We start from the raw sequence: 27,508 nt of genomic DNA on the forward strand, positions 1-27,508 counted from the left end.
ACATTTTTAGATTCAAATTTCTAGTTTTCATCCAAAAACATAAGGCATACAAAGAAATAGGAATGTATGGCCCATTCAAAGGAAAAAAATCCATCAACAGAAGCTGTCACTGCAAAAGAATGGATGGCAGATATACTAGGCAAAGATTTTTAAACAACCATCTTAAAGATACTCAAAGAACTAAAGAAGATGTGGAGCAAGTAAAAAAAAAAAATCTATATCTATATCTATATCTATATCTATACACATGAACAAATGGAAATATCAATAAAGAAAAAAAACTAAAAAGAAGCCAAAACAAAATTCTGGAGCTGAAAAGTACAATGATCAAAATGATTTTTTTGCTAGAGGAATTCAAAGGCAAATTTGAGTAAGCAGAAGAAAGAATCAGCACACTTAAGGTAATGAAAATTATGAAGTCTAAGGAAGAGAAAGAAAAAAAATTGAAGGAAAGTAAATAGAGCTTAAGGGACCTATAGCACACTATCAAGTGGACCTACATACACATTGTGGGAGTCCCAGAAGGAAAAGAAAAAGTTATAGGGTCATAGAGAATATATAAAGAAACAGTGGCTAAAAACTTCCCAAATTTGATGAAATACATGAATATAAACATCCAAGAAGCTCAACCAACTCTAAGTAAGATGAACTGCAAGAGGCCCATACTGAGACATATTGTAATCAAACTTTAGAAAGACAAAGACAAAAAGAGAATCTTGAGAGCACAAGAGAGAGGCAAGAGATCTTCAATAAGACTGTCAGCAGATTTCTTACCACAAAATTTGGAGGCCACAGTCAGTGTACTGATATATTCAAAGTGCTAAAAGAAAACAACTGTCAATCAAGAATCCTACATCCGGCAAAATCGTCCTTTGAAAGTGAGGGAGACACTAAGATATCCCAGATCTATTTCATTACCACTAGATCTGCCCTGCAAGAAATGTTCAAAGGAGTCCTGCAGGATGAAATGACAAGACACCAGATAATAACTCAATGCTATATGGCAAAATAAAGATCTCAATAAAGGAAAATACAAGGGCAATTATAAAAACTTTATTCTTTTAACAACTGTGGAGTTTGTTAACTTCACTTTTTGTTTTCTACATGATTTATGAGACTAATTCATTTTAAAAAACCCAATTATTAGTCTAAAAATAGTATCACTATAACTTTGCTTGCTAACTCCAAGTTTTGATTTCTATATAATTTATGAGACTAATGCATTCAAAAGAATTATTAGGTTATGTTTTTGGACACACAATGTATAAAGATGTAATTTTGTGACATCAACAACCTAAATGGGTAAGGATGTAGCTATGAAGGAGCAGAGTTTCTGTATGACTCTGTTCATGTTATAGAAGGTTATATGTTCTTCTGTTATGTTATAGACGGTTATGTTATAGAAGGTTAACTGGTATAAATTCAAACTAGTGTGTTTTAACCTTAGAATGTTAAATATAATCCCTAAGGTAACCACAAGGAAAATAGCTATGGAACATAAACAAAAGAAAATGAGAAAAGAAATTAAACAACAACAAAAAAATCAACTAAACAAAAGAAAGCAGTAATATAGAAAATTCAAGACAAGAAAAGTTACAAGGCATAGAGAAAACAAAAAAGAAAATGTCAGAAGTCCCTCTTTATCAGTAATTACTTTACTAATGTAAATTAATTAAACTCTCCAATCAGAAGACAGAGATTAGAAGAACGGATAAAATCACATGCTCCATCACACATATATTCAGTTTACACGATACTCACCTTAGAACCGAAGAAACAAATAGACCAAAAGTGGAAGGAAGGACAAAGATACTCCATGCAAATAGTAACCGAAGAGAGCAGAGATGGCTACATTAATATCAGACAAACAGACTTTAAATCATAAGATTATGAGACAAAGAAGGGCATTATATATTTTTTAAACTCCAATACAGCAAGAATATACAACAATTATAATTGTTTATGCACCTGATGACAGACCATCAAAATATATGCAGTAAAAACTGACAAAATTAAAGAGAAAAATAGACAGTTCTATAAAAATAGTTATAGACTTCAATACCCTATTCTCAGTAATGGATAGAACAACCAGGCAGAAGATGACTAAAGAGATAGAGAACTTAACAATACAACAGATAGACATGTACAGAAAAGACTACACAACAATAGCAAAACCCATTCTTCTCAAGTGCACGTAGGACTTTTGCCAGGATACAGCATATGTTAGGCCACAAATTAAGTCTCAATAAATACAGAAAGACAGATATCATAGGGAATAACTTTTCCCACCATCTTGGAAGTTAGAAATCAAAAACAAGTAAAATTGGAAATTTCACAGTTTTGTGGAAGTTGAACAATGCATTCTTTTTTTAAAAAAAAGATTTTACCCTTAAAAAAAAAACTTTAAAAAAAAAAAGATTTTATTTATTTATTTGAGAGAGAGAGAGAGCAGGAGTCGGGGTGAGCAGAGTGAGAGGGAAAGGGAGAAGCAGACTCCCCACTGAGCATGGAGCGTGTTGTGGGCTTTGACAGGGGGCTCTATCCCAGGACCCTGAGATCATGACCTGAGCTGAAGTCAGAGGCTTAACCATGTGAGCCACCCAAGCATCCCTAAACAAAGCATTCTTAAGTGACCAATGGATCAGAGAAAAAAACTACAAGTGAAATTAGAAAATACTTAGAGATGAATGAAAATGAAAAAAAAAAAACTTACCAAAACTTACAGGATGTAGCAAAAGCAGTGCTTAAGGGGCAAATTTATAGCTGTAAGTGTTTATATTAAAAAACAAGAAAGATCTCAAAACAACAACCTAATTTTACAACTTAAGGAACTAGAAAAAGAGCAAACTAACCCCCAAGCTAGCAGAAGGAAGGAAATAACAAAGGTTAGAGCAGAGATCAATGAAATAGAGAATAGAAAAATAATAGCAAAAATGAATGAAATCAAAACGTGGTTCTTTGCAAAGATTAACACATTGACGTTTAGCTAGGCAAACTAAGAAGGAAAAAAGAGAAGACTCAAATTACTAAAATGAGAACTGAGAATTGGGACACTACTACTGATTCTACAGAAGTAAAAAAGATCTTAAGAGTATTTTGAACAATTGTACACCAACAAACTGGATAACCACTGAAATTTAACCAACTAACATTTGGTAAGTATTCCTCACACAGGACATTAATGCAAAAGCTAGGGTGTGCTATGGGAATCTAGGATGGCTGGGAATTGTACAAATATCTAAGCCACTCCAAAATGGTTACGGAGCCAAACATCAAGTGGAGCTGGTAGAACCAGGGGGCAATGACAACCGATTGCATGTCAGCTTAATTTTCTTATCCTCAAGCAAGTGTATTTTCTCTGAGAAAGAGAGCGAAAGAAAAAATAAAATGAAGATAAGAAACAGAGCAGCACAGAGGAGTAAATAAGGTAGGCAAAGAGAAAAAGGAGAAAGGAAAGGACCCAGGGAGACAAGGAAAACACAAGAAACAGTCACAGTAACTTGTAATCAAGAAGTAAGAATCTCCTCATTGGTTTCCTCCCTCCAGCTGCAAGACATGGGCTCTGGACCAGCTCTCCTGTTACTTCTCTTACACTTCACTTACCATTGCTCGGGACACCGCAGGCTCATGTGTCCGCCTCAGAGCCTCTTCAGAAAACTAAAAAATTATGAATAGGGCCATCATGAGAAGGAAAGGAGGGTACACCAGGGGCCATTATTACTGAAAAAGACACACGTATGTCACAGTCATCATCAAAAGAAGTTTTCCGTGATTGCGACTCAGGACCATTGATGTTACAAACCAACATTCCTCAACTGTGGCCACATGTTAGAATGGCTTGGTAAGCTAAAAACAAAAACAAAACAAAAACAAACAGGGGCGCCTGGGTGGCTCAGTCGGTTAAGAGGCTGCCTTCGGCTCAGGTCATGATCCCAGGGTCCTGGGATCGAGTCCCACATCGGGCTCCCTGCTCGGCGGGAATCCTGCTTCTCCCTCTCCCTCAGCCTGCCACTCCCCCTGCTTGTTCTCTTTCTCTATCTGTCAAATAAATAAATAAAATCTTAAAAACAAAACAAACAAACCAACCCAGACTCCACCCCAGGAGATTCAGATTTAACTGGTCTGAAATAGGCCTTGATATTTTGTGGTTCTTTTGTTTTTGTTTTTATGTTTGTTTGTTTGTTTGTTTGTTACTTCCTAAATGATTATAAGGTGATCTGGAGCTTAGGACCACTTTTACAAAAAAAAAAAAATTTCCAAAATATGCTGCATGCTTATTTATTGCTAAAATTACTAATTTTGACTATTGTGAACCAGTAAGCTCTTCTTTCCTGGAAATCCAGGGGCATTTTCTGAATGCTTTGATTTCATTCATCTGACAACAAAAAATACCTATTTAATTGTAACAAACGTTCAAGGCACTCTGTAACAACTTTTGTCTTATTTTATTTCATTTTAGCGACAACCTTACAAGGAGCTCTAGTTAGCCTGAATTCAAAGTCTTTGATCCAAAGTCTAAAATCATACCTTTTTCATTGCACTTCTCAAAAGGGATTTTACTATCCTGTCCACAGTTGGTACTATGCTATTTGTATGGAATGAAAATTAGGGAGTATTAAGCCTAAGACAATCTCATCATTTTCTCTACATTCCTGGGGGAAAAAAAAACTTACCTATCCCAGAGACAGAACTGTCTACTGCTATTATTTTCCTCCTGTCTGTTATGGGTGAACCTTCTGGCAATATTACTCACTCTGCTTTTGAGAAGATACGGTGAGGGTATACATATCTTCCTAAATCCTTACATCTTATTTTAATAGACTGTTAACATTCTTATTTATTATCATAGCAAAGCTTTGGGATTTCTTCTGTTTTCACAATCAAAGCGCCTCATGAAGCACTTGAGTGAATGACGGGATTTCCCAAAGACAAGTTCAGGCACTTCTGATAATAGTCCCAGAATAGAGATGTTGGAATGAACGAGTGGAAAGAATCCTGGAGCTGTATTTGGAAGATACAGACTAAAACTGATTTGAAATGCTTCCAAACTGCGTGACCTTAAGCAGATCATTTAACACGTATGAGTCCCAGTGTTTTTGGAGATGGTAGTTCCTGCCTCAGTCAGACCACAAAGAGATAAAGAGAGCACATAAGAGGCCCTCTTTGGAGGCACGTTTTTTTACTTTTGCGAAGTACAGTGCAAATGGATGAATTTGTTCTCCTTCTGTCACTCGCCTCCATCCCTCTTCGCCAGGTGCTGGGACTTTCTAAGCTCCGTTGCAGCAGAAGATTCCAAGTAGCTGAGCAAGGCACCCAGTACAGACAGGCGGAGGCCAGAGATCAGCCTGGGGTAAAGGAATCAGAGAAGATAGTGATACGATAGGGCGAAAGAATCAGAGACAGGTAATGCATGCCTCCACTATGCTTTCTGGAATTTCTTTTGCAAAATATTGAAATTATTTCTCGTAAGGGTATGTATTTGATGACACTTTTAAGTTTCCTTTCCGGAGTAATCAAGGGCTTCTAAGAAGAAACAGAGACAAGGCTAATCAAAAAAGCTACAATAGGAAGCTCATTTGAAAAAACTAGACCAGGGCGCCTGGGTGGCTCAGTTGGTTGGGCGACTGCCTTCGGCTCAGGTCATGATCCTGGAGTCCCGGGATGGAGTCCCGGGATCGAGTCCAGCATCGGGCTCCCTGCTCGGCGGGGCATCTCCTTCTCCCTCTGACCCTCCTCCCTCTCATGCTCTCTGTCTCTCATTCTCTCTGTCTCAAATAAATAAATAAAATCTTTTAAAAAAAGAAAAAACTAGACCATATTGGGAGAGAAAATCAACATTTGATCCCCAGATGCTGAAAACACACGACTGATTATGACCAACAATACAGCGCCAGGAACTGAAAGAAGGAAGACAGCGTCAGGAGGCCCAATATGCTTATGGACATTTGTCTGACTCACTGTAAAGGAAAGTGGATGAAGTGACATAAAATGAATGTTTCTGACATGCAATCATGAAATAGCATGAGCCTAGGGAAGCCTCTTACCTGTCACTTACTTCTGCATATTAAATTAATCATCAAATAGTAGATACTTCTTGGCAACTATAACTCTTGGTCAAGAGCTGTACTGTTGTTATCTCAAGTCATTTGCAGTACATTTCACAAGGTGATGACTATTTCATGCTTTTCCACCATCATCTGCAGATTGGAAAATAGAGACTCAGAGAGGCAAAGCACCAAAGTGCACTGAGTCTAATGGGTTGTTTGTTTACTCTTTGCTTATTATCCTTTCTTCCCCTTGGAATCAAAGATTTGCCTTGGTTTAATAATTCACCATAGAAGACTGCACTTTTTCTTTTAATGAACAAATAGTAAAAGCAAAGATTAAAAAAAAAAAATCTATCTCTATCTCCTTGGTTTCGAGTAAGCAAAAAAACTGGGGGCCTTTTATGGCCCAAACTAAACTTTTATAACCAGGAAATCATAAAAATAAAATTTCCAGTGCAAAGAAGCAGGTTTCTAAATTAATAATAGAAGTAAGTATAATTATTAGTAAGGGAATATTGTTTCATTAGAAGAAATAAAACAGCAGTATATTTAGTCAATTAATACGTGTATCACAGAATTATTTTAGAATCCATGTTTATTTGGAAAAAGTATGATGCCTTTGACAAAAATACTTTTATTTTGCATTAAGTATAAAAATAAAAATGTAAAAAAAAATAAATAAATAAAAATAAAAATGTAAATGAGTAGTTTATGTAATTTCTAATGCTAAAATAGCTCTGAACTATATCACTGGTGGTATTGACAATCTTAATTAAGAAGTCATTTAATGATCATGTTAGCAAATCTGGCATATTTTTTGAGCCAGATTAACACTACTCAAGACATAAGCATAACTGATGTTCCTTCAGTAAGATGCAGAGTAGAATCTGTGAAGGAACATCTGATGCCTATGATAAAATTAAGGTCAAGGACTTGGCAAAATATGTTATAAACTGTAACAGATGTTCCCAGATGAAATCACATTTCTATTAAAAAAGATACAGATGCTCAATCGATAGAACCCAGAATCTCAGAATTGTAGAACAAGAAGAACCAATTTTAGAGAATAGCCATTCCCATCATTAAAAGCTGAGGAATCAGAGCACACAAAATGTTAAGTGAAGAGCTCAAGGTCCAACGGTTGGTTATGTGTCTGGATTAGAACTCAAGTCCTTTCTACTATTCCAGGTTGTCTGTCATTATGACAAATGAAGGGACATTTTAATATCTTACTTCAAAACATATTTAGGGTAAACTGTATTGTGTGGTGAAATTAGGTACAGGAATATTAACAACACAGACCATTGCATCTTTTGGATCTTTCCTGATTCCTGCTCCTGGATATTGCCCAGTCTTATATTTACTTTTTTTTTTCCCAGAAGTCACCATAGTTTTATTTATTTATTTTTTTATTATTATGTTATGTTAATCACCATATATTACATCGTTAGTTTTTGATGTAGCGTTCCATGATTCATTGTTTGCGTATAACATCCAGTGCTCCATGCAGAACTTGCCCTCCTCAATACCCATCACCAGGCTAACCCATCCTCCCCCCCTCCTCCCCTCTAGAACCAGTGTTATGCTGAGCGAAATAAGTCAATCAGAGAAAGACATGTATCATATGACCTCACTGATATGAGGAATTCTTAATCTCAGGAAACAAACTGAGGGTTACTGGAATGGTGGGGGGTGGGAGGGATGGGGTGGCTGGGTGATGGACACTGGGGAGGGTATGTGCTATGGTGAGCCCTGTGAATTGTGTAAGACTGTTGAATCACAGCCCTGTACCTCTGAAACAAATAATACATTATATGTTAAAAAAAAAAAAAGAAGAAGAAGAAGATAGCAGGAGGGGAAGAATGAAGGGGGGGAAATCGGAGGGGGAGATGAACCATGAGAGACGATGGACTCTGAAAAACAAACTGAGGGTTCTCATATTTACTCTTAAAGTACAAATCCCAGGGAATCTACTGTTCTCCAGGCATCATAAAGATGCTGAACTAATATTAAATCTGCAATACATTTTTTAATTTCAGTAGTACTATTAAGGATCAGCAAATATTAGCACCACACTAGTGTATGGGTGGTACCTCTTCAAAGTCAGATGATAAATAAACACTTTCTCAGTTGATCTTTCACAAGATTTAATATTATCCAGAGTTTGGGTGCTAATACTAAACTTCTGTGAATCATGAAAGATTTGGCAACAAATGGGCAAATACTTAACACTACCGAAATAAAAAGCACTACAGTGATTTTCACATGCTTTCTCTCATAGATAAATCAAGTTGACAGTGAAGCACCACACTTAGAGGGGAAAAAAAATATATTCTAAGATTCACAAGATGCACTTGTGATTTTTAAGACCTTATCATAGACTGAGAACTATCATAATCTCTTTTATCGTACCAGGACGGATTCTGACCTCAGCTTTTCACTGACCAACTGGGATAGATTTTGCAGAGCACCGAGACCAATAAAACGAGGAGAAAAAGGCTGACTTTAATCCCATTAATAAAGATGCAAAACTGATCATCTCTTCCCATTTTAGCCAATGGCAGAACTGGCCATTGTAGCCCATAACCTAAAAGTTAATATGGACTCACTTGCACCCATTCCCCACCTCAAAAAAAATCATTCAACTTTATCAAGACTGCATCTTACTATCTTAAATTTACTTCAGTGGCTCTCAAACGTACCGCTATCAGAGTCCTCTGAGGAAATTTGTATCGGTAAAAATACAAAGGCCAAATGAGCTCTCCTACTTCAAGGAGCCTGGACCTCTGTGGGCTTTAGTGGCTGGCCATGTGATTATGATATGCAACAAATTTGAGAAACACTGCTTTAGCGTCTGCTCCTCTCCCAGATATTTGCATTTGTTTCTTAATTGTTCTGCCTGACTCCAGCTTCTTTCTGTACCAGTCCACTCCTCCACCAGTCAACAAACCTGAACAAGTCCAAGCTTAAAAAAAAAAAAAATTAATGGCTGCTTATCACACTCAAGAGTAAGTCCAGATTTGTCATGCATTTAAGGCCCTTCAAAATTTGGCTTTTGTAGTCTTCTTCAGCCTCATTTACCATCACTCCACCTTTGGTGCACCTTCCCCTAATGCACAATGCCTTCCTGGAGTCCAGGCCATTTGTAATCATTCCCATACTACTTCAAAAATTATTTATTGAGCTGCTACCATCCATACAGCACTGGATCTAAATCTGCGGATAACGCAGTGAAGAAATGGAAATCATACCCGTTCTCAAAAGGTGGAAAATATATAAATGAACATATTTAACTTCACTAGAATTGTGATAGATGCTGCCAAGAGTCATAGGTTGTTATGTTGGGATTTTCAGAGGTAGCTTCCTCAAGCAAGTGATTTTTGAGCTAACGCTTGAAGTTTTTATAGAAATTACAAAAGAAATGGCAGGAGGTTCAGAGGAGCCTTTAAAGCTAGGGAACAGAATATGCAAAGGTCCAGTGGTGAGAGGAGAACAACATTTTCAAGGAACTGAAAGAAATGCATAGAGCGGTACACCTTATTTCTGGGGATACTTTCCAAGACCTCCAGTGGATGCCTGAAGCTGTAGATAGTACTAACCCTATATATATTTTTTCCTATAATACATACCTATGATGAAGTTCAATGTATAAAGTAGGCCCAGTAAGAGATTAACAACAAAAGCTAATAATAAAATAGAGCACTTATAACAATGTACCATAATAAAAGTTATGGGAATGTGGTCCCTCTCAGAATATCTTCCTGTACCATATTCACCCTTGCTCTTCTTGTGAGGATGTGAGATGATAAAATGCCTACGTGATGAGATGAAGTGAGGTGCATGGCGTAGGCACCGCGATGTAGTGTTGGGCAACCACTGACCTTCTGATGATGTGTCAGAAGGAGGATCACCTACTTCTGGATGGCAGTGAACCAGGGGTAACTGCAACTGTTGAAAGCAAAACCAGAGATCAGGGAGGACTGTTGTAGAGGTGAAGACAAAAAGAGAGCAAGGGTGGGTAGCCAGAGATAAAGTTAGTGATAGGGGCAGAAACCAGTCCATTTAAGTACTTATTAGCCATGGTTGCTTCTTTTTTTAAAAATCCTAAGGAAAACTGAGAGTTTTTGAATATTTTTAGGGAGAGAATTATCTCAGATTTGCTTCTGAAAAGAATATTCTGACCACAATGTAGAGGATGGATTAGAGGATGAGAAGCATGGGCCACATACTACTTTCCAGAAGCCCATTGCAGCGGTCCGGGAGGAAAGAGATGCTGCTTGGAGAAGGCTCTACGCACTAGATCTGCTGCAAGAAAAATGGCGCAAGAAGACAACTTCACAGCATGCTTTACCCTCCACTCAAAGAACCATCTTCTTCCCACCTCATCTTTTGGTTTCATCTGCAAGGCCTAGATTAAAATTGGGTTTTCTTACTTCAGTATTCTTAACATTGGGCATTTACTCTTGTTACATTTTAACATTTTTTAAATATTTAAATATTTTTTTATTTATTTTATTTTTATTTTTAATTTAATTAATTTATTTCTTTTTGAGAGAGCAAGAAAGAGAGAGCACACACACACACACACACAGAGGGAGAGAGAGACTCTTAAGCAGGCTCCACACCCAGCATGGAGCCAGACACAGGGCTTGATCTCATGACCCTGACCCTGAGATCATGACCTGAGCTGAAGTCGAGAGTCAAACTCTTTTTTTTTTTTTTTTAAGATTTTTAGTTATTTATTTGACAGAGACACAGCGAGAGAGGGAACACAAGCAGGGGGAGTGGGAGAGGGAGAAGCAGGCTTCCCGCTGAGCAGGGAGCCTGACGCGGGGCTCGATCCCAGGACCCTGGGATCATGACCTGAGCCGAAGGCAGATGCTTAACGACTGAGCCACCCAGGCGCCCCGAGAGTCAGTCTCTTAACCGAATCAGTTACCCAGGCTCCTCGGCTCTTGCTACATTTTAAATACTGGCTTATACATCTCTCCCCTATACTGAAATTCAGATTATTAAGGGCAGCAACAATGTTTTATCTTCATCTCCACTGTCCAACTAATTCTATGTTTCAATAAATATTTGAATGAATTGCCCATAAATTGACCAGCCATGTGATGTTAGACAAGTAATTTAACCACCATAGACCTCAATTTCATCACCTAATAAGTCACCTCATCCCCTCACTCACTGTAAGCCCTTGGAGTTAGCTCTCAGCAGGCAAGTATCTTTTTCCTGAACTGAGGATATATGGAAAATCAATCAGGCAGATTCCAAAGGAGAGATTTAACTGAAAAAAAGATTTTATAAAGGGGCTTTTTATAGATATTGAGGCAGGGCTCAGGGTCCAACAAGATTTTATGAGGCACCCAGGAACTCTGATATCAGGAAGCCTCTACCACTCCTCACATGAAAAGATAAGGGGAAGGAATAGTGTTAAGGAAGCCTCCTGAGAAATGGAGCTGTGGGTGTGGGTCTGTCCAACAGGAGTTGTGGCCACTACAGCCAGGACTATGGCCAGGCAGGGAGTGAGCCTGTGGCAGGAGCAATCTCCTATACCAATCTAGCTCTTCCAGCCATCACTATGTTTCCAGAGGCTCTTAAGGACTGAGCCCATTTGAAAGCCAGAGGGCAAGGAAATCCCGGTGATTATGTTCTTGAGGTCAATCTTCCAAGTCACTGAGCAGGGAATAGAAAAAGGAAGGATGGATCTAGTGATGTAAATGGAGAACAATCGGAACAGAAAGAAAAGGTTTACACAAGAAAACCATGGGAGATTGAATTTAGTAAATGAAAGGAATCTAATAAAGCCTTCTCAATGATGATGTAGGCCAAATATGAGCAAAGAAAGAACATGGAGTACTTAGAAATGGGACTGAAGAAGAAATAATGGCAAAAATTAAGTAAATGAGCCAAGGGAAGGACAATATAGGCAAATGTTCAGGCCTGAATCTTTTGCTGTCACTCACATTTAGTCCACATCTGCATTTGAAGGACAGCAATAGGTTTCCAATCAAGAAATCAAGTGATCTCGATATGCACATCAATTTATATAATGTGATGCTAGCTGCAAAAAATACCTTTTTACTCTCTAGAACTTAGAGACCCTTGTCTTGCATACTTTATTTAATTTGATTTAAAATATTGAAAACTCCATGACCTAGGAGTGCAAAACTCAATGCAATTTGGTATATTCAGTATCAGTTGAAAGATTCTTCATATTGACACACATAATTACTACTCATCTCCAGAGAGCCTATTGTGCTAGATAGGGATTAGGGGCTTTCCAGACCACGTCCCGCCATACTATCAAAACTGCACTTGGAAGAGGCTGTAATCCACAACTTTCTGTAAAAGAGCCTGAAGCTCAAAGAGGAGGTAACACAGCCTACATGACCTGGAAAGTGGGAAGACTGGGGCTCACACTCAGGTCTCGGACTCCGTAGCTCTCATTCATCACTTAATGTGCTAGATGCATCCCGAGGCAGTGGGGCTGCCTATAGTTGGGGCTAAAGAGGTGGCTGATGATTTCCATGTTTAGATACAGGAGTACTAATGGGAATCTGCTTTCTTTTCTAATTAATTGAGAAAAACATATCAGAAGAGACAGAAATTTTGAGTTAATTGGTTCAGGGAAATGAGATAGCTTGATTAAACAAGAGTACATGATATCCAATCGATGTTTATGACAGAGGGAAATGAATCTCACCTAGAGTCCTGGGGAGAGTCAGCAGGCTGGGCCTGAAAAATGTGGTTTCAGCAGGATGGAAAGATTGGAGATGAGATTGCAAAAGGAGATATTTAGCCATGAGAAATTGTTTGTGGGAAAGTGTGCTTTGCAAGTCTGCCTTCCTGGCAAACTTCAGATATTTATTTACATCATCTATCAACTTGCTTTACTGACTCATTCAATTTCTTTTTTAATTCCAAAAGCAAACTTGATTACTTTCTATATTCCATGCACACTTCTAGGTGCTGGGCATAGAAAGACAAAGCAATGTTCTCTTTCCCCTCATAGAGTTTTACATCCAGTGGAAGACACACAGCCATAAACCAGCAAGTGTAATCTCCTATGATGGGTATTAAATAGCTGCGGAGGGTGCTTTGGAGACATAGAGAAAAAATAGCCTCATTACTAAGAAGTCAGAAGGAGTCCTTTTCAAGAGCTTGGTCTTGAAGAATGGGAATTAAATGGGTAGAGAGAAAAAAAAATAAAAAGGTTTTAAGTAAAGAGAATGACACCTGGGAAGTTCTTGAGAACAGAGGCAAAGAGTTTGTGGGACCAGAGTAGAGGATACTTGTGGGACTGGAACGGAAGATGAGCCAAAAGAAGCAGGCAGGTGCCAGGCCATGTGCAGAAGCTAGGGAATTTGCGAGGAACCACAAACCTCTGGGAAGCCACTATTACGATTTAAATCAGCAGAGTGATAAAATCAGAGACAAGCCTGGGAAAGATCATATTGGATGCAATGTGAGGTGGACACAGGAGGAACTCCAGGCAGGAGGCACAGAGACCAGTTGGAAGCTTGGTTCCAAAGCTGAGTGATTCTGCAACTGGTCAGTCATGGTTACTGACATGGGGAACACAGGACGAGGAGTGGGCTTAGAGAAAATAAGTCTTCAACCTAATTATTTTCCCATGATAAATTCTCATCCTCCCTTCTTTAACATATTAATAAGGAGAAGGAAGATAAGTATAATTGATAAGAATGGATTTGAATATGCTTGTGCTTATTTTCTGGTCTTGATCAGAACGTAGGCTTCCAGGGAATTGTGTTTATTGTAAATCCCCAGAAGCAGAAGACGTGAACTGAGGGACCCCGATGGTCAATGGTCTCACCCCGTTCTCTCCAGTCTCCACTCCTCAAGATTTCTAAAGATAGGAAGGCAACTCTTCCCAGTGACTTCATGATCTTTGATGGGGAAAACCTAAGCCTCGGTCAGGAATAAATGGTTTTTACTCTGGTGTACTTACCTTTTGCTAAGTAGTGTCTGTTGCACCAAGATTCACAGTAAGCAGGCAGGGTGAAGGAGGAGAAAGCAACTCACCCGCCACTTCGGAATGGATTTCTTACCTGCCCCACTGCAGATAAGGGACATTATTGATCTGATTAGGGTAGTTCAATTAACAGAGCAAAGAGATTTCGAGACTAGAGAAAAGGCTAAATGACTTTTGTCCTTGACCTAGAGAAACTACCTAGGCAGTACTTCAGTTTCTCTGTCTCCTACATGAGCCTCGTAAGGGGTACACTATCCAAATGAGCGGGTCTCGAACCCCGCTGATGTTGATGTGGTTTGGGAACCACTGCTCCAAATATAAAGACTGTAGGGAGCTTTTGAGAACAGATCTATTTCATTTGGGCTCCCTCCTCCAAAATGGAGTAAGCACAGCCTGTGAAAAACAGTGTGAGATTCTCGAGCAAAACATACCATATCTTGGTAAATGAATGCTAAGTGATTTGAGGAAATATAAGATTGCTGTAGTAAATAATGCTTGATGACAAAAATATTTGGTTATTTTACAGTATTGCTCAAACGAGGAAAGAGCACTAATTATAACACTTTCTTTTCATTCTTGCATAGCAAGCAGGATTCTCTGTGGCAAATGTAAGAAACCAACTTTATAATTTAGGAGAAAATAAAAATTGTGGAAAGTCATGGGGGTGGCTCATAGGAATAAAGGGTAAGATTACAAGGAAGCTGGATGGAGACGTAAAACATCTGACTCTAGGGACCTGGGCTGTAGGAACCAACAGAAGTCTCTCCCAAGGGGCAGTTGATAAAAGAGAAATTCTTACCAAATCGAGTGCTTTTAAAAATGTTGTTCATGGAGGAATGAACCAGCATGAAAAGGAGTGATGTTTAAGAAGAAAGCGTGCTTTAGAACTTCTGAGAAGCAGTCATTCAAAATGCATGTACTTTAATTCTTTAGTGAGTGTTGATCCCTTGATGAATTATACTCATTTAAAACTGGAAACAGCCCAACAAATATTCTATATAAGGAACATACCTTGGAGGAAGACAGCATGAGGAATAATAATAATTTTGTAAACCTGGCTGTGCTATCTTGAGATCCAGCAAAGTAATGTAAAAAAATAGGTTAAGTTGTGCAATGATAAACTTAGGAAGGCTGACAAGTCACAAGAAGTCATGGGGGAGGGTAGGGAGGAGAAGGAGGAGAAGGGGGAGGAAGAGGAGGAAACTTACCTTCCAAGTGGTAAAATAAAACTTATTTTGGCAGAATTTATAATGAACGGAAAATTAGTTCCTTTCCATGTGTGTCAAATTTTCTTAAAATAAATACCCTTACACGGATTGTGAATGATACCCTGCCCCAGCCAATGGATAACATTCCTTAACTGCTATTTAGTTCAACAAATTTTCAGACAATAATTCAGATGGTATTTTAGTGTTAATTGTCACAGAATTAAATCCAGAAGTCTTGATGATGGAATGATAGAGTTTATAGGACTAAATGTATGCGGTGAAGTGTGTCATTTTCCTAATACCACAGTAGAGAAGAAAGAGTCTTTTTCATCTTGAGACATTTTGCTCACTCCTACACGTATTATCGATGGAGATTTAGGCAAGCATTTTGACCTTTTTAAGCTTCCATCTCATCTTACAAAAGGAGACGATTAACTAATTATAAACCCTGCCTATCTCACAGGATTGTGAAGTACATTGGGCAAAATGATGGGTGGTAAAATCACTTTGCAAACTCTATAGCACCTTATGAATGCAAGGGTTACTTATAGGTATCTGGACATATTATTTCATAATAAACTTCAGGGAAAAATTCTAATGTTTTGGATTTCTTGACTAGGAGGGCCATAAAAACTGGAAGTCATAGAATTCACATTCATCACAACCATTTGGAGCAATATTTCCCAAAGCAAAACAATGATTTTAAAGAGTTAAATTCAAAGTGCTAAGTTTATATTGTAACCCTTAAAAGAAAGTAATTTATGTCTGTAATATATGCATCTCCATAAACCATTTCTTTTTTAAGACCCTGTGAACGACACTAAGAAAAGCTGCAGTTGCAACACCACCTTTGATGTGACAGAGCATGAACATAATTAATATTGCATACAAATACAATCTCGAAGCATTAGATAGTGAGCTCACTGCTTAATTGTTCTGAAAATGATAGGGTATGCTTCTTTTAGACTACATCATCAAGAATTTTTTTTAATTGCCCTTTAATAGAAATCAGGCTATATTTTTAGTCTAGAGAAAACAGAGTCTGTGGGAACCACCTTCTTCCACCCATGTCTTGGCAGTGGGAACTAGTGTCTCAGATCAAGACTATTTACCGATCCCCATGGCAACAATGTGCTCTTGCTTGCATAAATTCTAATATCATAAGGACCCAATGGTTCTCTACTATGGCATCTCAATCCCAAAATAACTATATTGATGTGAAATATAAATGCTCTAAATAGAACATTTTTTTAAATTAAAATATTGCTATGATGCTAGAAAGTCTGATGTTGCCTTTTCACCAGATTTTCATTTTGGAATAAACCCTCTGCCATTTCTGAGTATGGACATTGGACCTTCAAAGGAGTTGGGCCTTTTAATCTGTTACTTAGCAGAGCATTATGCGGACTGCACCAATGCTGAGGTTGGAGCTCTGAGTAATGTCCCTACACCATGGAGCAACAGTCCATGAAGACACTGCTGTGGGTTGCCTCGGTTTAGGGGTCATCATCCTCCTGTTTGCCAGGCTCAAGTGTTCTACAGAACAGACTTCCTTCCATACACATACATTATCATTTTTGTTTGAGAGAGTGTAGGTGATGGTACAGATATTCTATTTCCCTTGGACAGCTTCCCCTCCAATGCTTCAAATGCATTAATACTCAGCAGGTGAAATTAAAATACTTTTTATACTTCCAAACCATTCTCTTGTAAGATCTCCTATGATTGTGAAATCAGGGTTGAGTGAGTTGCAACTGGATGTGTCATTCACTGATTTTTTTTTTTTTTTTTTTTTTAGTAGAGATTTAACATTTCTATGCATTTTAACACTCTCTTTTGGTAATGAAAGCATTGGGAGCCAACTCTTTCTCTGTTCTCTCTTGAGGGCCTGGTGTTCTTTCTCATTTTTCAAGTGTTTCATGAACAAATAAAGTAACTTAGCATTGTCATGAAGAGGAGTGTTTCAATACTCTGGACCCACTGCTTGTACTCCAAATAATTTGCCTCTGTCCTTTGCATTATAAAAGCAACCAGATGAAAAAGAGTGTTGTACATCTAAGCATAGACAAAAGAGTTCCAACAAGTGGAAAGGTTGCCCAGGCTCCAGCTTGACTCCCAAGGTTCTAAAATAAGTGCTTTTTTTTTTTGCTTTTGCTTTTTTCTTTTTCTGAAGTTGTCTAATGAGAATGCTAGTTGGGAAGGACTGAGTGAAGAAACAAGTGAATTTCAATCTCATTGAGGTCAAGAACTTTATTTTATTCATGTTTGTATGCCATGTGCTTATTGGCCCCGTCTAGGCCTTACACAAAGAAAGAAAGGAAAGATTTAATTAATCATCAAGTGGTCATTTTTGTGATATAAGCAGGAGAAAGAGCTTTATTTAAAAAATTATATTATTAAGATATACTAAACCAAGCACAAAGCTTAAGTTTGGGGAATATTTCTTTTTTAAAATTTTATTTATTTTTTAGAGAGAGAGTGCATGCAAGAGCAGGGAGAGGGGCAGAAGGAGAGGGAGAAGCAGGCTCCCCGCTGAGCAGGGCCCTGGCATCATGACCTGAGCCCAAGCAGACGCTTAAGGAATTGAGCCACCCAGACGCCCCAAGTTTGGGGAATACAGTTATGTGTCTGTCTTTATGTGTCTGCAGTATATTTGTGTGTGATATAGAAAGTGTAACTATAAAATAATGAGGCTGAAAGAGACACATGTTTTGGACAATATATTGGTGTTGAAGTGAAGTCTAACTAAATAAGGCACACTAAAGTGCTTCCCAAACTCAAGTGGCATCCAAACATAAAATGTTGCAATTACAGATTACTCAACAGCACATATTTATTGATCAGCTCCTTTGATCTATCTCAATAAAATAATAACATTGTTAGGGACCAGGAAGAATGAAATGACTCTGCCCATAGCTATACAAGCCCAGAAAACAGAGCATAACCAAAATAAAAACTGATGGCAGGGCGCCTGGGTGGCTCAGTTGGTTAAGCGACTGCCTTCGGCTCAGGTCATGATCCTGGAGTCCCGGGATCGAGTCCCGCATCGGGCTCCCTGCTCGGCGGGGAGCCTGCTTCACCCTCTCCCACTCCCCCCTGCTTGTGTTCCCTCTCTCGCTGTGTCTTTCTCTGTCAAATAAATAAATAAAATCTTAAAAAAAAAAAAAAAACTGATGGCAGGCTGTAGAGGTAATGCATATCCAAGCCCCTTTAATGATGAGGCACTCTTACCTGTCCGATACACAATTTGGCTTTGGAATATAGTGTTCCTTTTTTTCTGAAGGAGCATTTTTATCACTGTAATTTCAAATCATGGCAGCTCAGAAGCTGTCATTAAGAATAAGAGTAAACTGAAGAACTTTTTTTCCTCCTCCACAGACAGTGTTGCAATCTATGGATGTAATGTGAACGTAGCAGCAGAAAAAGACATGAAACCAGACAGGTTCTCGATAACTTCGTACTTGGAGCCACTAGCGATTGTGTTGCACTTATTCTCAGCTGCAATCACTCAGTCTCGCAGTTGGACAACACCTCTCATTCAAAATAAACCTTCCATTCTCGATTGCTCCGTATCAGGTTTCTGCCACTTCCAGCAGTTTCTTGATCAGAACACATTGCTTTAAGATTTGCCTCTTTATGTCCTCCAAGCAAATGAACAAGCACAAGAAGATTTTGAAACATCTTATTACACTTACCAGTGTTATTTGACTCTGCAACGAGTTCAAAACAAATCACAATGAGTAATGCTGTGGTTGAAGAGCCGCGATTTCCATTTACCTGTATCTGTGGATAAGGAACATGGTGAGTTTTTTGGACCAGAGACTCTCCGTCCATCATGGTTAAAATTTTACATGCGGGATGAAAAGACTGGAGAAAAGCAGAGTGATTTACTGAACTTGTTGCCTTCAGAAAGCAATCTCATTAAAGCAGTTTGTAGGTAGTTCTAAAGTATCACAAATAAAATAAGCTCAGGTTTGGAGAAATATATATCTCCCTGTAATGTCTGGGCATTTTTCTAAACACTCGTCATGCCTTTTCCTATGTTAATGGCTAGCTTAGATGTTGTATACAATACTTTATGGGTTCCAATGGCTGTGTGAGCCTCTGGACGTGGTTAGTTCCTCAGAAATGCGTAGTAACACGCACTTCTGCAAAGTCTCTCAACTTTTCTTTGGACCAATGGCCAAGTGTGTTCCGAGAAAAGCTTCCGTGACTTAACAGCCTTACTGACCTTGCTCAGTCTGGCTCACTAAACCGACAGGATGTTTCCTAGTTGATCAGTGCCTTTAAATCACCTTCTCCTGCAAAAATGTTCACTGGATTCCAAGTGAGAGAGAATGCTATGGCATTCCAACATTTTCTCTGTACTCAGGTGTCCAACAATTGTAATCAAAATACGTTGAAATTGCTTACCCTTGTTTCAGCTCATCTCTTCAAGCTCTGCCCGTAGCTCAATGAAACATTTGCAAAAACAAAACAAAAAACTTCTTCATTGTACATTAATGTCTCTGCCTGTTCTGTAGAGATAAGCCCATGGACATGATCACGCTTAACTGGGCTGCCTACATAGGAAGATAGAGTAAGATAGAATAGACTTTAAATGATACACTATTACAATTAGTAAAGCCTTTTAAACACTGGTTTTTTTATAGTCACTGATTTTTTTATAGTCAGTATGACCAAAAAAACCCACCTAATAACAGCAAAATCTGAGTAGATTAATGTTAATTTTTTTATTAAAAATTCATTTATTTAGAAATATTACTTTAGGAATTTATTTAGGAATAGAACATTATATTAGGTACTATAAATAGATTATGTAGTATATACTAGGCTGAGTTCCTGAAGTCAGGAATATTCTAATCCACTTTACAGTTTCATTAGAGAACAAAAATAATTGAATACTGTTTCATCTTGTTTTGCCTTGTTTTATTTTTTAAATGAGATATAGAACTAAACTCTCAAGTAACTATGGCTATCCCAACTTGTGTGCTTTCTCCTGGAAGGAGGTCCTTACGTTCCACATAAAGTCAAAGAAGTATCACTGGACACCTATGATGAGCTTGAGACCTTAAAGCCTAGAAGGAATATGAGACCAGTCTGGGCTTTCTATTCTGTTGTTCAGGGGCTCATAATTGGAAGACCAAAAAAAAAAAAAAAAAAAATTTGCTTGCAAAAAATTTTTTAAAAAATGTTTCTTGCAAATTATGGGATATGAGTTTAGAAAGAAGTAGAGGCAAGAGGGCCTATCATTCACAAATGGCACAGAAGAGCAAAATCAAACCCTGTGAAGAGAGTAAAAATGAGATGAATTTACCCAAGATCATTTCCCCAGATACCGCCAGCTCAGTTAGAGCCAAATTGCTATTGATGACTTCAAAGCACCAGATCATGTAATCTGACATACAAGGATATATGACACAAATAATCAAATATTTTAACAATAGAAACATGAAATGAATTAAATATTCCTGTTATATAGGGCTATTAGAATTACTTAAGGGACCTTCTAGATGCAATCTGTTATGTTAAGCACAGTGATTCTGCTTTTCAATGCGCTGGGCAGAATTTAAAATCCAAGTGGTCATATAAGCATGGCAGACCAATTTTTAAACTAGCTGAAGCCCCAACACTTCATTCTACACCTCTCCCCCTCTTCCTTCTTCTCTTCTAACATATTCAATAGTTGACTTAGAAAGTAAGATGTCCCTTTAGAAACAAAGAAGACATTAAGAATTTTCTTGCCAGGGGCACCTGGGTGGCTCAGTCCGTTAAGCGTCTGCCTTCGGCTCAGGTCATGATCCCAGGGTCCTGGGATCGAGCCCCACATCAGGCTCCTTGCTCAGTGGGGAGCCTGCTTCTCCCTCTCCCTCTGTCTGCTGCTCCCCCTGCTTGTACTTGCTCTCTGCCTCTCTCTCTCTCTGTGTCAAATAAATAAATAAAATCTTTAAAAAAAAAAAAAAAGAAGAATTTTCTTGCCAGGTAAGAACCCACCCACCTGCTTGTCTCAGTAAACATTTGCTTTCAAGATTGCTGTAGTATTCTATTATCAGGTCTCATCAAGAAGGAAAACTAAGTCTCATAAAAGAATCACAATTTTGATTGTGCCAAAACTCCTCCCTTTAACATTACCTAAAACCAACATGCTAAGCCTGTCACTCGAGGTCCTTTGGGTGTTGTCCATCCCAAGCCTCAGCCAACGTGAACTCCTCACAATTAGTCAAGCAGATTCTGAACCATATTGCTTCTTGGCGATGACTCAAACTTTGTCCCCCCTGGAATTCTTGCCTTCTCATTTACCCATTTATTCACACAGGAACTTAGGACATATGTACTCATTACTTGGTCTGGGCCAGTCTCTGTGCCTGTCTCAATTCTAACCCTACTTCAAGAGTGAGGAGTCTCATTCAAAGCCATGCAATGAATCCACGACATCTTTCTTTATTTTTCTGACAAAGGATAATTTACTGATCTATCCATTTTGTCATTTATTCATTTAAATATTGTATCGAATGCCTATTGTATGCCAAGTCCTAATAATACAAGTATACATGAAATCTGTTCCCTGACCATATAGAACTTGAAGCTGAGTTGAAAAACAAACCAATGAAATAGCAGGTACCCCACAATTATAGAGTGGAAGGGTTGTACAATGTGTGCTCCAGAACCTAAACCACATGGGAAGGGCGAGGGTCCTCTCCCCAGAGGAGAAAACTGCTGATCTGAGCCTTGAAATTTAAGGAGAATTAGCTAAATACAGAAGAGAATGAAGAATGTTCTATGCAGAAAGAAAAGGCAGAGGAAAATAGCATAAGAAGTATGAGGAAAACCATGGCTTTCTACCTGGCCGGGCTGCACATACACAACAGCCATTCAAGGCAGCAGAAATGAAAAGACCTTGGTGGGGGAGTGACCAGAGATGAGATGAAGATGTGAATTGCAAGTAGATTTTGAAACATATCTGAGAACTGAGCTAAGAAATTTATATTTTATCCTAAATGGTTTGGGGAAGGATCAAACAGTGCTGAGGACAGAGGGGAAAAATCAGAATTTGATTTTGAATGTTACCATCATCCACAGAAATACTTGAAGCTGAAGAAAAGAATTCCCGACAAAAGCCTGATCTCTCAAAATGGATGAAATCCACTTTTTGTATTAATTCTGGTTTTCTTTTTCTCAAAGAGCAAGAAGTCCAGGGGTGGGTAGTTCATTGCTACAGCCTCTGGATGATGCTATCAAGAACTGAAATTCTTTCTGTCTGTCTGCTCCAGCTTCCTCATCTCTTAGGTCTGTGTCCTCCTGCTTGTCCCCTCCTGGTCACCGAGCAGCTGCTGCAATTTCAGGGGTCAAGTCTGTTCTGTGGGAAGGAAATAGGTGGAAGACGCAGAGGGACAAGAGGGGCAAAAGCTGAATCTGTCCCTTTTTAACAGATAAATAAACACTTTCCTGAAGTCACTCAGGGGATTTCCTATTTACACCTATGTGGCCAGAACCCCGTTACATGGTTGTCCCTAGCTGCAAGGGACAGTGCGGGGGGAAAAAAGAAAGAGTTTCCTTTTCAGATTTCTTTCTTTCTTTTCTTTTCTTTTTTTAAGTTTTACTGATTTATTTGAGAGAGAGAGCACGGGCAGACGGAGAGGGAGAAGCAGACTCCCTGCTGAGAGCCCCCTCCCTACTCGGGGCTCAATCCCAGGACCCCAGGATCATGACCTGAGCCTAAGCAGATGCTTAACCAACTGAGCCACTCAGGCGCCCCTAATATATCTATCTTGTACTCTTCTCTCTTCTCTTTTATACAAATTTTATTTTTTAAGGGTTTATTTTCAAGTAATCTCTTTTTTTTTATTATGTTCAGTTAGCCACTGTATAGTACATCATTAATTTTTAATATAGTGTTCAATGATTCATTAGTTGTATATAACACCCAGTGCTCATCACAACACGTTCCCTCCCTAATACCCATCACCCTGTCACCCCATCCCCCACCCCCTCCCCTCTGAAACCCTCAGTTTGTTTCCCGGGGTCCATAATTTTAAAACATACACAAAGTAGAGAGGATAATATAATGAGTCCCCTATTGATCACTCAACCACCTGCGACGATTATCATTTTTGCCAATCTTGTTTCATCTATCCTTCCCCTTTTCCTCTGGAATGTTTTAAGCAAACTAGTTCCATTTCAGTACACAAAAATGAATTATCCCTGTATACCTCAAATTTATTTTTTCTTCAAACAAGAGAATCTATAAGAGTTTTAACATGACTCTGAAAAAAATGGCGAATGGAAAAATGTTATTTGGAAATTCTCTCTTTTACATATGTGTACACACACACACAAGAGTAACAACAGACTGGAAAAAAAAGAGAGAGAGAGAGAAATTTTAAAACGGAAAAGCCCAATTTCCAGGAACTAGAAGGCTAAGTGGAGTTTCCACGGTCCCCTGAAGGAGTACCTCTCACCTACATCTTTATTAGCCAGAGCCGATTTCTCCTTCCCCACCACCACCCTTAAAATTTAGGTCACAGCTTTATGTCATTTAAAGTATCACTGACAGTTAACAAATGTAGCAATTAGCATTCTATTCAAGTTTACATTCTTTAACATTAAAAGAAATTTTCTATATCTCACACTGTATGCTAGATGGTAGCTTATTAGAAACTGCCCCACTATATCCTAAATGAGAAGCTGTTTAAGGAAGAACCTGACCTCTCCTGTCTTAGAGATTTTGATTACCTTGACCTTCTGCTCCTACCTGATCCTTTAAGACAAAGAATTCAGAGTGTTAGCAACTATTCTTAACTAAATAAATACATTAAATCCGTATGTATTCATTCACACACAATGTCCATTTGTTCAGCCATTCATTTATATGTTCATCCATTCACTACACATTGCGCAGGTCCTGTACATATCTTATCTCTAAAATCTTTAAGGTTGAAGACCCCGGCCAGGAACAATAATCGTGCCTCTGTTTTCATAAAACTAAGCAAACCCACATCCTAAAAGCTCTATGTGGGAATCAGGGGGAAAGCGATTGTTCTCTAAACGTCTGGGGAGTAAAAATGCCAATCTGAAAGCGTATTTCCAAAGAGGCGTAGTGGCAGGACGGCAGGGTGGAAAATGGGCCTGGCTGGAAGGATCTCTATATGTGTATTTTTATCATCCATGTGTTGGATGAAGCGGAGAGCTGCCAGATAGCTGCTTTTCCACAGCTTGGAGTTACTGTTGGGAACAGATCCATGTATGGAAGCGAAAGCCGAAAGGCACAGATAAGCAGAGATCCAGCTATGCAAACCATGTTTAGAGACACTTAAAGGACAAGCATCCCAGGTCCTTTCTTTCTGGTAAATTCGGCGAAGCCATCATCCTGGGTCTTTTTTCACATCCAGCCCATGCGGACCGAACAGCCCAGACTTGACAGAGGTAGGTGCAGGGCTTTTGTGATGAAACTTATCTAAAGGATCATTCACGAATATTCCCTCCTTAGAGAGAGCTCTTGATGTCCTTTAAGGGAAGCTGCCAGATGATATTTTGAAAAAAAAAAAAAAGAAAGAAAGAAATAAAAAAAAAAAAAAGAAAGAAAGATTTGGGTTGGGGCTGGTGACTAAGAGGTATTTAACAGCTCTGCCTTCACAAACCAGGGCAGCTTGGTTACAGAGGGAAAGGGACAGCACAGAATGGCTGCCAAATATAATCCCTTTTTCCGGGGTCACTTACCCTTTGGATTTTTGTGGATACGAATCTTCCTGGATATTGCCAGCACCTTTGGAATGGGCCACAGCTTCCCGTGGATTCTGATACGGGGTATTTTAGGCTGGGGTTGGTAGGATTTGCCCTTTTCCTTGCTTGCTCCCCCGAAGCCAGCATAAACTCACACGTGGGGCTAGTTCTTCCTTAGACATGGAAGAGCTGCTTGTAAACGACATTATTATTTTTGGCAGAGGAAGTCATTTTTGCAGTGTTTCTCAGCAGATCGGAGGTTGATTACATCCTGTTCAAAGATTCTTGAGTTGCTTTCACAAACACGGGTCTTGCGCAAGTTGCAATTGCTGAAACCAGCTGTAACACTGGACTTTTCTCGCTACCTTTAACATTTTTCTTTCTTTTTTGTTAATGACTGAAAACACGGGAACTTGAGGGGAGATTTCCCCAAAGATTATTCTAGGTTAGCTGTCAGGGTTGTTTGAGAATTCTAGACTGTGGCAGAACCACAAAAGCTGCGTGTCTCAGGGGTCCAAAGGAGAAGTGTAAACGTGAAGACAAGAACAATACCAGTATCTATGTGACTCTAGTCTATTTTCTAAAAATACTGGTTAACCCAGACAAGTCATATCAATAACACTTTGAAATGCTACTCTAGCTAATTACCAAATTGTAATAATTAGATCATTAAAGCTGTCCCTTTAAAATTGTTGGCAAAATCTGGGAACTATTACCTAACACTCACTAAAGTCAAAGGAAAAATGTACAGGTCATATCTGTAAAACGTGTGTGTTTTTCCAAGTTTGAAGTAAAAGAATTTTTTCGCAAGAAAGTGAAATGTAAATTTAAAATTTCTGTTGTTGAGAATAATGTGTCTATATTTTAAGCAAGATTTGAACCCCCTTGTTATTTAGCTTTTCAATCTTAAAATAAAGCTTCAGAGGGGAAAAAAAGAAAAGAAAAGTTGAATGTGGTTTTTCCTTCCCTGATGACAAAGCATGACATGCAAAATGATTAATAAACAAGTGTAAGAAAATAATAAAATGGTTTATAACACTGAGCAAGGAGATGTTCTTTGGATAAATTAGGTGGCGGGAAAGCAATTCGCTTAGGGGATATAGATAAGATGACTATAGTTATGCAGTGGCTTCTTTCAAATTGTTAATGTTGTGTAATACAAAAAAAAAAGTAGCAGAGAAGGAGAAAACATGGTTCTATTCCAATAATAATACTTCATCATTATTAAAATAATTATAATACAAAACACGGATTTTTTCATCAAATTATTCCTTTTCATGTCTAGACTACTTACACTGACAACACGTTAAATTAACAACACATTCAAACTTACCTTTCACACATCTCTAAAATAGGCTACGTTACTTCACTTAAAAATACTAATATTCTGTAAATGCGCATGCGTGAGAGAGGGAGACAGAGAAAGGCAGGCAATAAACTATGCCTTCTTTTTTTAAACCAACAGAGACAAGCTGTCATAACTTTAGCTAAAGTGGAACAGGCCTACAAAAGGATGGCTTTAAAATATTTAATTAAACACTACATACCAACTAGCTTTTCTAAAGGAACGGCACAGCAGGAGTCCGGGCAATTTTCAATAACTAGAAGGTTATTATAAATTATGTCACTAATATTTGTGACCAGATGCGATGCATAGATGACATCATTGGCTGTTTTCTCAGTTGCTCACTGCCAAGTACATTTCAAGTGTGCATTCCTCATGAGAAATGCCCATTCCTGTTTTTCTTTAGCAAGCAAATTTGAGAAGTGTAATATAAGTAATAAAGAGTGACTTACTACTATTTTGATATGGAGTATGTAAACGTCTATGGAAAAAAATGGACAAATAGTTAAACTATTTGATCTTTTGACTATGACCTCTGCAGTGCTCAGTGATGACACTACATGTAGAAAATCTTGGGAAGAACATATTTTGAGAAGGAAATTGGAAGTATTGACAGTCTCATGTGAAAAAAAAAAGACTTGGATGTTCTATGCCATAGTTAGCTGAGATATGAAGGAAATTCATGGTGACCAAGAATGACAAAGAAGTTGAAATTGATCCTAAGAGCCTAGAGCACAGATCCGAGGCTCCCGTGTATATTGACAAGACCAGACAGGATAGTTCCTGGACTGGGTCAGTTGTGCTCCAAAGAGCGGGAAGAGCAAGTGCTTGTAGGGGCTTCGGTGGGAAACAACTTCCCTGAACACTAAACGGGGAGTTTGTATGAAAGTAAGAATAGAGGTTTACTTTTCCAGAGGTACGAAAGATTTTGACCTACAGGAAAGGTCATTAAGTTTCAAGGAAATGATAGCATTGGTTACTTTTTAAAAAATCCCTTTGGGAACTTTAAATAAAATAAGATTGTCTCAGATGATTAAAAATTGTGGGACATTGAGTGGTCTCTGACCAACCACTGATGATTGCAAGAACCTTAAAGCGGGCTTGAGACTAGGGAACAAATTTGAAGACCAGAGAGGCTACCGACTTTCTCCAAGGTTCATCAGTGGGAAGTGAGATTTCCCCAGAATCCAAA

At 38.5% G+C, this 27,508-nt stretch overlaps 1 protein-coding gene and 1 long non-coding RNA gene across 3 annotated transcripts in view; one reads left to right on the forward strand and one right to left on the reverse strand.

The window, feature by feature from the left end:
* Positions 1 to 4,421: 4,421 nt before the first annotated feature.
* LOC115943656 (uncharacterized) lies at positions 4,422 to 25,421 on the reverse strand. 2 transcript variants are annotated; one of them, XR_014138245.1, is made up of 6 exons: positions 24,969 to 25,421; positions 19,665 to 19,813; positions 18,947 to 19,034; positions 8,750 to 9,995; positions 6,045 to 6,197; positions 4,422 to 5,345 (listed from the first exon to the last, which is right to left on the reverse strand). It is a non-coding gene; the product is annotated as an uncharacterized LOC115943656 (long non-coding RNA). The 2 variants fall into 2 exon arrangements; XR_014138246.1 differs by having other exon boundaries at positions 9,929 to 9,995; positions 18,947 to 19,813; positions 24,969 to 25,406.
* Positions 24,578 to 27,508, forward strand: part of SLC8A1 (solute carrier family 8 member A1) — a 368,141-nt gene continuing 365,210 nt past the window's right edge. The window contains exon 1 of the mRNA XM_081796872.1: positions 24,578 to 24,674. The gene's annotated coding sequence lies outside the window, so the exon portion shown is untranslated. The remainder of the gene's footprint in view (positions 24,675 to 27,508) is intronic.

This window comes from Leptonychotes weddellii, chromosome 10 (assembly GCF_054177405.1).
Source record: "Leptonychotes weddellii isolate Sample4059 chromosome 10, ASM5417740v2, whole genome shotgun sequence".
Lineage (NCBI taxonomy): Eukaryota > Metazoa > Chordata > Mammalia > Carnivora > Phocidae > Leptonychotes > Leptonychotes weddellii.